The sequence below is a fragment of the Podarcis vaucheri genome (genome assembly GCF_965113315.1).
Source record: "Podarcis vaucheri genome assembly, chromosome: W".
In the NCBI taxonomy this organism is placed as follows: domain Eukaryota; kingdom Metazoa; phylum Chordata; class Lepidosauria; order Squamata; family Lacertidae; genus Podarcis; species Podarcis vaucheri.
Window position 1 is genome coordinate 37,052,049 of NC_138757.1, and position 13,376 is coordinate 37,065,424.

Consider the following 13,376-nt stretch of genomic DNA (forward strand, 5'->3'; position numbering starts at 1 on the left):
AGCAATACTAAAAGGAAAGGGAGTTCATGATGGCTGGGAGTTTCTTAAGAGGGAGATAGTAAAAGCACAACGTCAGGCAATACCAATGAGACGGAAACATGGAAGGTGCCTAAAGAAGCCAGGGTGGCTATCTAAAGAACTTTTAACTGAATTAAGATTAAAAAAGGATGTGTACAAAAAATGGAAAAGGGGGGAAACCACCAAAGAGGAATTCAAACAAATAGCCAGCACGTGTAGACACAAAGTCAGAAAAGCTAAAGCACAGAATGAACTCAGGCTTGCTAGAGAGGTTAAAAGCAACAAAAAAGGCTTTTATGGGTATGTTCGTAGCAAAAGGAAGAACAAAGAAACATTAGGGTCACTCAGAGGAGAAGATGGTGAAATGCAAACAGGGGACACAGAAAGGGCTGAACTCCTCAATGCCTTCTTTACCTCAGTCTTCTCCGATAAAGAAAACAATGCCCGACCTGAAGAATTTGGAGCAAATGATTCAACAAAGGAAACACAGCCCAAAATAACTAAGGAGATAGTACCAGAATATTTGGCTAGTTTAGATGTATTCAAGTCTCCAGGGCCAGATGAACTGCATCCAGGAGTATTAAAAGAACTGGCAGATGTGATCTCAGAACCACTGGCAGTCATCTTTGAGAATTCCTGGAGAACAGGCGAAGTCCCGGCAGACTGGAGGAGGGCAAATGATGTCCCTATTTTCAAAAAGGGGAAAAGAGAGGACCCAAATAATTACCGCCCAGTCAGTCTGACATCAATAGCAGGGAAGATTCTGGAGCAGATCATTAAGCAAACAGTCTGTGAGCACCTAGAAAGGAATGCTGTGATCACCAATAGTCAGCATGGATTTCTGAAAAATAAGTCATGTCAGACTAACCTGATCTCGTTTTTTGACAGAATTACAAGCCTGGTAGATGAAGGGAACGCAGTGGATGTAGCCTACTTTGATTTCAGCAAGGCATTTGACAAGGTGCCCCATGATATTCTTGTAAAGAAGCTGGTAAAATGCGGTCTTGACTATGCTACCACTCAGTGGATTTGTAACTGGCTGACTGACCAAACCCAAAGGGTGCTCATCAATTGTTCCTCTTCATCCTGGAGAAGAGTGACTAGTGGGGTGCCACAGGGTTCTGTCTTGGGCCCGGTCTTATTCAACATCTTTATCAACGACTTGGATGATGGACTCAAGGGCATCCTGATCAAATTTGCAGATGACACCTGTCAGGGGTTCAGGAGCAGAGGCAAGGGCAAGGGAGGAAACAGAGAGCGAGGGGGAGGAGGCAGAAGAAAGGATGAGTGATGACGACGACCCGAGATCTCCGAGTCTTTCCAGTGAATCAGAAGATTCACAGAAAGGAGCACCAGTGGCCAGGGCAAGGGGGGAGCCTAGGGGGACACCCTAGGAGGAAAGGGCCAGAGGGGGCTCAGAGGGGAGCAGTTGGAAATCGGGACCAGCGTCACCAACAGAGAGCAGGGGAGAGGAAGGGCGTCAGGTATCAAGCGCTGGCAGCTCACAACAGGAGGGAGGGCACGAGTCAGGAGTGGCCACACCTCCATCGGGGAGCGAAGAAACGGTCAGACGGAAAGTGGAAGGTTGGGCGCGCGCGCCAAGTTCAAATGCACAGGAAGGTGGCGCAGTAAGCAGCCCGGAAAGGGAGCCAGGTCCTAAAGCCCGGTGCAAGGAGACAGGAGGGTCCGGGGGGTCGGCGTCAGAAGAATCCAGGAAGGAAGAGACCCCGGGGGGCAGAGGGACCCAGAGAAGAACAGTCAGGCGGGAAAGGTGGAGTAAGGCTAGGATATTAAGTTGGTGTACAAGGGGCGGAGACTCAGACGGAGCTTCGCCGGTCTAACCCATAAGACGTAGAGTTGCACACAGCAGCTTGAGAATGGAAACTGTAACTCAATAAAGACTTTTACTAAATGACCGCTGGCTAGCGTGATCCTCTGTGAGCTAGGATCTGGAAGCAGCTCTGACAGTAAGCTCCGTCTCCAATTGTGGGCATCTAAGGCCTCGCGGAGAGGAGAGAAGGAGGGTGCCTGCGACTCAGCTCACGAACGGCAGACAATATGACGGTCGAACAGCAGATAGGAGAACTCAGAGAAGCAGTGACACGTCTGAATGCCGAGATACTTGCATCCAGGAAGAGAGAGGAGGACGCAGCTGCCGCCTACAGGGATCTCCAGGTCAGGTTGGAAGTGCTTACGAAGCAAGGGCAACTGACACCCAAACCGGAGGGGACTGGATTGGGGAGAAGAACAGGCGGTCTAGTCTCTCACTTTGATGGGAATCTGCAACAGTACCCCAACTTTAAAGCAGATGTACAGTGTGCACTGCAACTGCTGAACAAAGACTTTAGAGATGAGCAAGAGAAGGTGGGATTTATCATGTCCCATTTGCATGGAGATGCTAAAGCATGGCTGCGCAATTTGTGGAGGGATAAGGATCCAGTGCTCCAAACCGCGGATGCCTTTATTAAAGCGATGGATGGCTGCTTTTTATCTAGCATAGACGTGGATCTTGCCCGGAAGGAGGTGCATGGGCTGAATCAAGCGAGGGTCAGCGTAAGGCAGTACCATGCCCGCTTTTTTGCATTAGTCAGTGCCTTGGAATGGGACAGAGATTCAGCTCCAGTCAGAGATCTGTTTTGGGAAGGCTTGAACAGTGCGGTTAAAGACGAAATTGCAAGGGGGGAGAGACCCCGGACCACGCAGGAGGTCGTTCAGAGGGCGCTGGCAGTGGGAGTGCGGCTGGAGGAACGTCCATGGAGCAGGGACGAAGGACGTGGAGGGCGCGAATCAGCGAGAGGGTTCTCCTTCGTTCCCAGGGAAGCTGTGCGTGCGCAATCCACGCCTCCGCCAGGAGGGGGAGCGGAACCGATGGAGGTTGGCGGTGCCAGGGCTCAGTCAGCAACCAGAGCCACAGCACCGGGAGCAGTCAAAGCGAAGCCTCCTAGAGGGAACAGGAAGTGTTACATCTGCGAAAGTCCGCAGCACCTGGCGAAAGAGTGTCCCCAGAGGCTCCACAAGCACACTGCAGCCTCAGCAATGGTAACTGCAGCAACTCAGCAAGGGGAACCACAGCAGGGAAACGACGGAGTCTGGCTGGAGAGAGAGGCACTGGGGCCCAGCCAGACGTGTCAGTGAAGCAGTCCCCAGAGATTTTGCAGCCCACAGACCCCCTCCCACCCAAACCAGTGGTGAGGCTCACCGCATCGCTCCAGCTACCCAATGGACGTGCCAATCACCATTGACTCAGGAAGCAATGCGGACTTTATAGGGCAGGACTTTGTCGATAAACACGCTATACAGCTGCTGCCTGCCACGCTGCCCCTGCAGGTCGTCACAGTGGATGGCAGGGAGCTGCTAGGGGGGCAGGTGGTGAAGCAAACGCCACCAATGGTGATGCGACTTGGAAATCACAGGGAAATCATCAGTTTTAATGTCACCAGACTGTCGGACACGCCTATTGTCTTGGGCATGAGTTGGCTGGACAGACACAGTCCGACGTTGGCTTGGTACCAGCGGCAGCTAGTCTTTGGCTCCTCATACTGCGCTGAACACTGCATCCTGCCCCGGCAGGAGGGAGAGGAGGAGGAGGCGCAGCTGCAGCTGGGGACGCTGCAAGCAATCCCCCACAAATACGCGGGATTTTTGGAGGTCTTCTGCGAGAAGGAAGCGGATAAGCTACCCCCCCACAGATCATATGACTGCAAGATTGACTTACTGCCAGGGGCGGCGCTGCCCAAAGGGAAGCTGTATTCCATGTCTGAGGACGAACTACAGGAACTCAAGGAGTTCATACATCATAATTTGGAGCGCGGCTTCATCCGGGAGTCCAAGGCGGTGGGAGGCAGTCCTGTATTCTTTGTTAAGAAGAAGGACACGCCCCAAAAAAGACTTGTAGTGGACTACCAGATCTTGAACAGTGTGACCAAGCCATCGGACTTCCCCATGCCCAGGATCGACGACCTCCTCGCGACGGTACGCAAGGGCCGCGTGTTCACCAAGTTGGACCTGCGTGGGGCGTACAAACTCATTCGCATGCGGGAGGGTGATGAGTGGAAGACAGCCATGTTCACGCCCCTGGGCACCTACGAATACAGGGTTATGCCTTTTGGATTGCAAAATGGCTCTCACTGTTTTCAAGCTTTCATGCATCACGTGCTGGCGGGGCTCCTCTACAAGACGTGCGTCTGCTTCTTGGATGACATCCTGATCTTTTCGGAATCGCAGCAGGATCACGACAGACACGTCAAGGAAGTGCTGAGCAGACTACAGCAGCATAGGCTTTACGCCAAGCTGGAAAAGTGCCAGTTCGACGTGACGGAGGTGGATTTCCTGGGCTACAGGTTGTCAGACAAGGGGCTCGCCATGGACAGCGCCAAGGTTCGTGCCGTGTTGGACTGGAAGAGCCCGCGCAACCGGAAGGAGGTCCAGCGGTTTGTTGGCTTTGCGAACTTCTATCACAAGTTTATCAAGGGGTTCGCTATGCAAACGGCGGCCATCACAGACACGCTCAGTTCCAAGAAGAAGAAGTTCATCTGGACGGAGCAGGCGGAGCAGTCCTTTCAGGCACTCAAGCGTCTCTTCGCGTCGGAAGAGCAGCTACTGCATGTCAACCCCAGCAGGCCAATGAGGGTGGAGACGGACGCATCAGACAGAGCCGTGGGAGCAGTCCTGTTGCAGCAAGACCCACAGGGGGCCTGGAGGCCGGGAGCGTTTTACTCCAGGAAGCTCAGCAAGTCTGAACAGAACTACACCATCTGGGACAGGGAGTTGCTTGCCATTCATGCAGCTTTCAAGGCGTGGAGGCACTTCCTGATCGGCGCCAAGCACACGGTGCAGGTCTGCACGGACCACAAGAATCTGGAGCACTGGCGCACGGCGCAGTTCCTGAACCAGAGGCAGATACGTTGGGCCGAATTCTTTGCGAACTTCGACTTCCGAATAGAGTATGTCCCGGGGGACACCAACGTCATGGCGGATGCCCTATCCCGTAAACCACAGTACCTGGAGGAGGCGACGCCAGCGGCTGCCATGCACATCTTCGCACCGACGGTGTGGGCGTGCGCTTCGGCGACAGTTGACCTGGATGCGGTGAGGAGAGCGCTGCAGGACGACACCTTCGCGCGAGCCAAGATGGCAGAGGCGCAAAGGGGCAAGGCGGCGACCGGCGAGTTCCAAGTTCGCGATGGATTACTCCTCCGTAAAGGGGCCATCTACGTGCCGGGGGACGATCTTCGCGCCAAGGTACTGCAGCAGCTGCACGACGCACCCACTGCCGGGCACTTTGGCAAGGAGAAGACGATAGAATTAGTTGCCAGGGACTTCTGGTGGCCCAGAATGAGAGGGGAGGTCGCGGACTACGTGGCGAGGTGCGACACCTGCCAGAGGGCCAAACCAGTACACAGACCGCCGGCGGGACTGCTGGAACCGCTGCAAACCCCGTTCGAACCGTGGGAGAGAGTGGCCCTGGACTTTGTCACGGATCTGCCCAGCTCGAGGGGCAAGACGGCAGTGCTAGTGGTGGTGGACTTGTTCTCCAAGATGGCACATTTCATCCCGTGTGCGAAGGTGGCCACGGCGGAACAAACCGCCAAACTGTTCATAGATCACGTGTTCAGGGTTCACGGTCTGCCGCGGTCTATACTGTCCGACCGGGGGCGGCAGTTCATCTCGAACTTCTGGCAGAAGCTGATGAGCTTCCTGAACGTCAAGATCAACCTGGCTTCGGCTAGACACCCGCAGACCAACGGGCAAGCGGAGCGGGTCAATGCCATCATGCAGCAGTACCTGAGATGTTATGCGAATCAACAGCCTGCGACGTGGGTGGATTACCTGCCTCTCGCCGAGTTCGCCTACAACAACACGAAGCACGTGTCCACGGGGGTCACGCCGTTCTTCGCCAACAACGGGAGGCACCCCAGAACCTTCCCGGGACTGGAAAGAATGGGGGAGGAGGAGCCGCAGACAGCAGATGCGTTCGCGTCGGAATTGCAGGAAGTCCACGATCAGCTTCGGCGGCACCTGGAGCTGGCTAAGCACGCATACAAGGTACAAGCGGACAAACACAGGAGGGTTGGCGAAGAGATCCATGTGGGAGACTGGGTCTGGTTAGCAGCCCACGCAGTGCCGGCCAGGTCGTTGGCGAAGAAGAAACTAGGGCATAAACAACTGGGGCCCTACCAAGTCGAAGAGCAGGTCAACCCGGTGGCTTTCAGGCTGGCGCTTCCGGAGGGCTCCAGGATGCATCCGGTGTTCCACAGATCGGTGCTCACTCCCTACAAGGCACCTCACAGGTTTCAGGAACCAGGAACGGCACCGAGTCCGCTCCGAGAGAGAACCGAGCAAGGGGGAGTGGCACAGGAGGAGCACATCAACGAAGTCACGGAGATTTTGGACTCCAGATGGGGGGAAGAGGGGGTAGAATACCTTCTCGCCAAGGAGGGCACCCCGGCCAGTGCCAACAGCTGGGTGCCGGGCTACGCTTTAGACGAACCTCTGCTCAAAGAAGAGTTTCATGCCCTCTTCCCACATAGGCCCATGCCAGCAGATTTTTTCGACGACTGGCTTTTCACGCCCACGCTTTCAGCCAGCACGTTCCGGGGGTTCGACTCGGACGAGGAACCGACACGAAACGCACGTTCCCCGGAGGGGTCACCCTCGGGATCTGCCTCAGAACCCTCGTATTGGTGGGACGATAGACCAGAGGAGCAGTGGCGCAGAAAGTGGCTGGAGGGTCCAGGACGAGCAACGTCCCCAGAAGGAAGCGAGGGAGAGACGGACATGGACGTATTCGGGGACGACCCGGGTTTCGAGCACGGCGGCACAGAGATGGAAGCGGAGGTGACCGTCGTCGACGAGAGCAGGGAGGAAGAACCGGAAGACTTCAGATGGAGGCCCGCCACGGGAAGCGAACTGTATCCGACATTCGTCCCCCTGACACGGCAGCACCCAGCTCCCGCACCGGAAGGAGGGGAGGGGGGAAGAGGGGGCTTCGAGGGGGGGATGGATGTCAGGGGTTCAGGAGCAGAGGCAAGGGCAAGGGAGGAAACAGAGAGCGAGGGGGAGGAGGCAGAAGAAAGGATGAGTGATGACGACGACCCGAGATCTCCGAGTCTTTCCAGTGAATCAGAAGATTCACAGAAAGGAGCACCAGTGGCCAGGGCAAGGGGGGAGCCTAGGGGGACACCCCAGGAGGAAAGGGCCAGAGGGGGCTCAGAGGGGAGCAGTTGGAAATCGGGACCAGCGTCACCAACAGAGAGCAGGGGAGAGGAAGGGCGTCAGGTATCAAGCGCTGGCAGCTCACAACAGGAGGGAGGGCACGAGTCAGGAGTGGCCACACCTCCATCAGGGAGCGAAGAAACGGTCAGACGGAAAGTGGAAGGTTGGGCGCGCGCGCCAAGTTCAAATGCACAGGAAGGTGGCGCAGTAAGCAGCCCGGAAAGGGAGCCAGGTCCTAAAGCCCGGCGCAAGGAGACAGGAGGGTCCGGGGGGTCGGCGTCAGAAGAATCCAGGAAGGAAGAGACCCCGGGGGGCAGAGGGACCCAGAGAAGAACAGTCAGGCGGAAAAGGTGGAGTAAGGCTAGGATATTAAGTTGGTGTACAAGGGGCGGAGACTCAGACGGAGCTTCGCCGGTCTAACCCATAAGACGTAGAGTTGCACGCAGCAGCTTGAGAATGGAAACTGTAACTCAATAAAGACTTTTACTAAATGACCGCTGGCTAGCGTGATCCTCTGTGAGCTAGGATCTGGAAGCAGCTCTGACAACACCAAACTGGGAGGGGTGGCTAACACCCCAGAGGACAGGATCACACTTCAAAACGACCTTGACAGATTAGAGAACTGGGCAAAAACAAACAAGATGAATTTTAACAGGGAGAAATGTAAAGTATTGCACTTGGGCAAAAAAAAAATGAGAGGCACAAATACAAGATGGGGGACACCTGGCTTGAGAGCAGTACATGTGAAAAGGATCTAGGAGTCTTGGTTGACCACAAACTTGACATGAGCCAACAGTGTGATGCGGCAGCTAAAAAAGCCAATGCAATTCTGGGCTGCATCAATTCTGGGAGTATAGCATCTAGATCAAGGGAAGTAATAGTGCCACTGTATTCTGCTCTGGTCAGACCACACCTGGAGTACTGTGTCCAGTTCTGGGCACCACAGTTCAAGAAGGACACTGACAAACTGGAACGTGTCCAGAGGAGGGCAACCAAAATGGTCAAAGGCCTGGAAACGATGCCTTATGAGGAACGGCTAAGGGAGCTGGGCATGTTTAGCCTGGAGAAGAGGAGGTTAAGGGGTGATATGATAGCCATGTTCAAATATATAAAAGGATGTCACATAGAGGAGGGAGAAAGGTTGTTTTCTGCTGCTCCAGAGAAGCGGACACGGAGCAATGGATCCAAACTACAAGAAAGAAGATTCCACCTAAACATGAGGAAGAACTTCCTGACAGTAAGAGCTGTTCGACAGTGGAATTTGCTGCCAAGGAGTGTGGTGGAGTCTCCTACTTTGGAGGTCTTTAAGCAGAGGCTTGACAGCCATATGTCAGGAGTGCTCTGATGGTGTTTCCTGCTTGGCAGGGGGTTGGACTCGATGGCCCTTGTGGTCTCTTCCAACTCTATGATTCTATGATTCTATGTATCTCTGGGTTATTTGTGGGGCATAGGAATCTGGGCTGGGACAAACTTCCTGGCTATTGAAATTTCGACCCAAGGAGAAAAAGTTTTGATATTAGGAATCTATGCACCAAATGAGGGGAAATCAGAATTTTATAAGAAGCTGCATGAGACACTACTGGACTATCTGGACTATTCCAACATCATTATGATGGGAGATATGAATGGGGTCGTCTCTACTTTGATGGATAAGTCACAGAATCAGAATCTGACTAAAGATGGAAGACTACCAAAAACTTTCTTTGAACTAACTGACAATATGGACCTAATTGATTTATGGAGGACGAGAAACCCCCTAGGTAAAGAAGGAACTTTCTTTTCTGAGGCCCACCTGTCATGGACAAGAATCGACCAAATCTGGGCAACTAGAGGGCTGGCACCTAAGACTACAAAAATAGAAATCTGCCCAAAGACTTGCTCCGACCATAACGCTTTGAAAATGGAAATGAGATTTACTACTGCCGACTCCTTCAGATGGAAAATGAATGACAACCTGTTAAGAGATCAAGAGATCGTAAAGAAGGCCCAAAAAACTCTAAAGGATTATTTTGAAATTAACTTGAATACCTCGGTGGAAAAAAGAATTATCTGGGACGCAAGCAAAGCTGTTATGAGAGGGTTTCTGATACAACAGAATACAATCAAGAAAAAACTTTGGAATAGTAAAAAAGACAAGATATTGGAGAAGATAAGTGATGGAGAGAAAAAATTAAGAGTGAATCCAAAATCAAAAGAGACTTTAAGAGAAATCAAATTTCACCAGTCACAATATGCGAAATTGATTAACCAAGAAGTGGAATGGAAAATCAAACAAATGAAACAAAGATCTTTTGAATCTGCGAACAAATGTGGGAAACTGCTCGCTTGGCAGTTGAAAAAGAGACAAAAATTAAATTATGTCACCAACTTAGAAGTTGAAGGGAAAAACATTCAGAAACCGGGAGAAATTAGAAGGTGTTTCCAGAAATACTTTAAAAAACTGTACACACAAGAATCCGAGGAAGCAACTGAGATAGAACAATTCTTGAAAGATAACGGCCTACCAAAATTATCTCAAGAGAAGAGATCAATCTTGAATTGTAAAATAACACAACAGGAAATCGAGGATGCCATTCAGAATATGCAACTAGGCAAATCTCCGGGCCCTGATGGACTCACCTCCAAGTACTACAGGATTTTAAAAGACTATTTGATACAACCATTAATGGAGGTTTGCAACCAGATTATGGGGGGAGGGAGGGCACCAGATACGTGGAAAGAAGCATTCATCACACTGATACCTAAAGTGGAAACTGAAAAGACTCAACTCAAGAACTACCGCCCCATCTCACTCCTAAACGTGGATTACAAAATATTTGCGGATGTTTTGGCTAACAGATTTAAAAAAGTACTAAATGAAGTAATCCATAAGGACCAAGCAGGCTTTCTCCCAGGTAGACATTTGTATGATAATACCAGGAACATTATCGATATTCTGGAACTTTTACAAACAAATATTAACACCAAAGCAGTGTTAATTTTTATTGATGCGGAGAAGGCCTTTGACAACATTTCTTGGAAATTTATGAAGAAAAACTTGGAAGGGATGGGAGTGGGAAGGGGGTTTGAGAATGGAATAGAGGCAATCTATTCAGAACAAAAAGCTAAGTTGATAGTGAACAATGTGGTGACAGAAGAACTTCATATTGAAAAAGGAACACGCCAGGGGTGCCCCCTATCCCCTCTGTTGTTTATTTCAGTCCTGGAGGTTTTGCTGAATATGATAAGGGAGGATCGGCAGGTACAAGGAATACGGGTCGGAGCGAAACAATATAAACTGAAAGCATTTGCAGATGACTTGGTTTTAACATTACAGGAGCCAGAACCTAGTACAAAAAGAGTTTTGGAATTGATTCAGAAATTTGGTCGGGTGGCGGGTTTTAAGCTGAACAAACAAAAAACTAAGGTGTTAGGGAAAAACTTGACGGTTACTGAAACAGAGGGGTTCCAGAAGGAAACAGAACTAAATATTGTTAAAAAAGTGAAATATCTGGGGGTCAATCTGTCCTCCAAGAATTTGAATTTATTTAAAGATAATTATGAAAAATGTTGGTCAGAAGTTAAAAAAGATCTAGAAATTTGGTCAAGATTGAAATTATCCTTGTTAGGCCGAATTGCAGCTATAAAAGTGAACGTTTTGCCAAAAATGTTGTTTTTGTTCCAGGCCTTGCAGATTGTGGACAGAGTGGATTGTTTCGGAAAGTGGCAGAAGGACATTTCTAAATTTGTCTGGCAGGGCAAAAAGCCCCGAATAAAGTTTAAAATACTAACTGATGCAAAGGAGAGAGGGGGGTTTGCCCTGCCGGACTTAAGGTTATACTATGAAGCTGTGGCCTTCTGCTGGATGAAAGATTGGATTTTATTGGAAAACACTGATGTCCTAGATCTGGAAGGCTTTAATAATTCGTTAGGTTGGCATGCGTATTTGTGGTATGACAAGGGGAAAACACATGGAATGTTTAAAAACCATATTGTCAGAAAAGCAATATTTATGGTCTGGAAAAAATACAAAGACTTATTGGAAAGTAAAACCCCGAGGTGGATTTCACCAATAGAGGCCAAAGCTCGGAAAACATCCAATATGGAGGCATATTGGCCGAAATATTGGGAAATAATAGAAAACATTGGAGGTAATTGGAGGCTGCAGAGCTTTGAAAAATTAAAGGATAAGGTGCAAAATTGGCTACATTATGCCCAAATTAATGAGGTTTTTAAGCTAGATAAAAAAATAGGATTCCAGGTGGAAAAATCGAAACTTGAGACAGAGTTGTTAGAACCAAAGACCAAGGTAATATCGAGAATGTACAACTTGCTGCTTAAATGGAACACTCAGGATGAGACAGTTAAATCAGCCATGATAAAATGGGCTCAAGACATTGGTTACAATATTATGTCTGAGGACTGGGAAAGGTTATGGACCACCGGTATGAAGTTTACGGCATGTAATGCCTTGAAAGAAAACATTATGAAAATGGTATACAGGTGGTACATGACCCCAGTCAAGCTCGCTAAGATATACCATTTGTCTGATAATAAATGTTGGAAATGCAAGGAGGCTGAAGGGACATTCTTTCACCTCTGGTGGACTTGTCCAAGATTGAAGGCCTTTTGGGAAATGATCTATAACGAGTTAAAAAAGGTGTTTAAGTACACCTTTCCCAAGAAACCAGAGGCCTTCCTTCTGGGCATTGTCGGCCAGAAGGTGTTAAAAAAGGATAGAACTTTTTTTATGTATGCTACAACTGCAGCAAGAATTCTTATCGCCAAGCATTGGAAGACCCAAGATTTGCCCACACTGGAGGAGTGGCAGACGCAATTGATGAACTACATGGAACTGGCCGAGATGACTGCAAGAATCCGAGACCTGGGAGAAGAGGCAATGGAGGAGGACTGGAAAAAATTTAAAGACTATTTGCAAAAGTATTATAAGCTGTATGAAACATAAGACGTCGTATGATTTGGAACGTTAGCCCCAGCAATGAAATTTAATTATCTATGAAATTGCTAACATATGTGAAAGAATCAAAGTTTAAATGGGTAAAAATGATATCATGCTATATTTTTAGAGTAAATGGAGAATAAGAGATTTAAACTTAAATTGCAACTGAAAATATAAAGAAACACACGAAATAAGGGTATAATTTGCTGATGACTTTATTATCAAGAATGCATTATGCGGGAGATGTGGGGAAGTCCAATGGAAATTTGAAATAAGCTGTTGAAATGGATGTGATTTTCTGTTCTTTTTTCTTTTTTTCTTCTATTCTGCTTTTCTTTCTGTTCTTTCTGTAATTTGGAAAAATGTAATAAAATTATTATAAAAAAAAAGAAGATTCCACCTAAACATTAGGAAGAACTTCCTGACAGTAAGAGCTGTTCGACAGTGGAATTTGCTGCCAATGAGTGTGGTGGAGTCTCCTACTTTGGAGGTCTTTAAGCAGAGGCTTGACAACCATATGTCAGGAGTGCTCTGATGGTGTTTCCTGCTTGGCAGGGGGTTGGACTCGATGGCCCTTGTGGTCTCTTCCAACTCTATGATTCTATGATTCTATGATTCTATGAAAGGACAGAGGTGGATTTGCCCTGCCAGACCTTAAACTCTATTATGAATCAGTGGCATTTTGCTGGCTGAAAGAATGGCTGCTTCTTGAGAACACAGATATTTTGGATTTAGAAGGTTTTAATAACGTTTTTGGGTGGCATGCATATTTATGGTACGACAAGGTTAAAGCTCATAAAGCATTTAAACCACATATTGTTAGAAGAGCATTGTTTAATGTCTGGATAAGATATAAGGATTTATTGGAAAATAAAACCCCAAGGTGGCTGTCACCGATGGAAGCAAAAGCCCAGAAAAAGCTCAATATGGAGGTCAAATGGCCAAAATATTGGGAAATCGTGGAACAAGAAGGAGATAAATTGAAACTGCAGAGTTTTGAGAAACTAAAAAACAAAGTGAGAGATTGGCTCCATTATTACCAGATAATGGAGGCTTACAACCAGGATAAAAGAATTGGATTCCAGGTGGAAAAATCTAAATTGGAAACAGAACTGTTAGAACCTAAAGCTAAGATTTTGTCAAAAATGTATAACTTGCTGTTGAAATGGAATACTCAGGATGAAACGGTTAAATCGGTCATGAT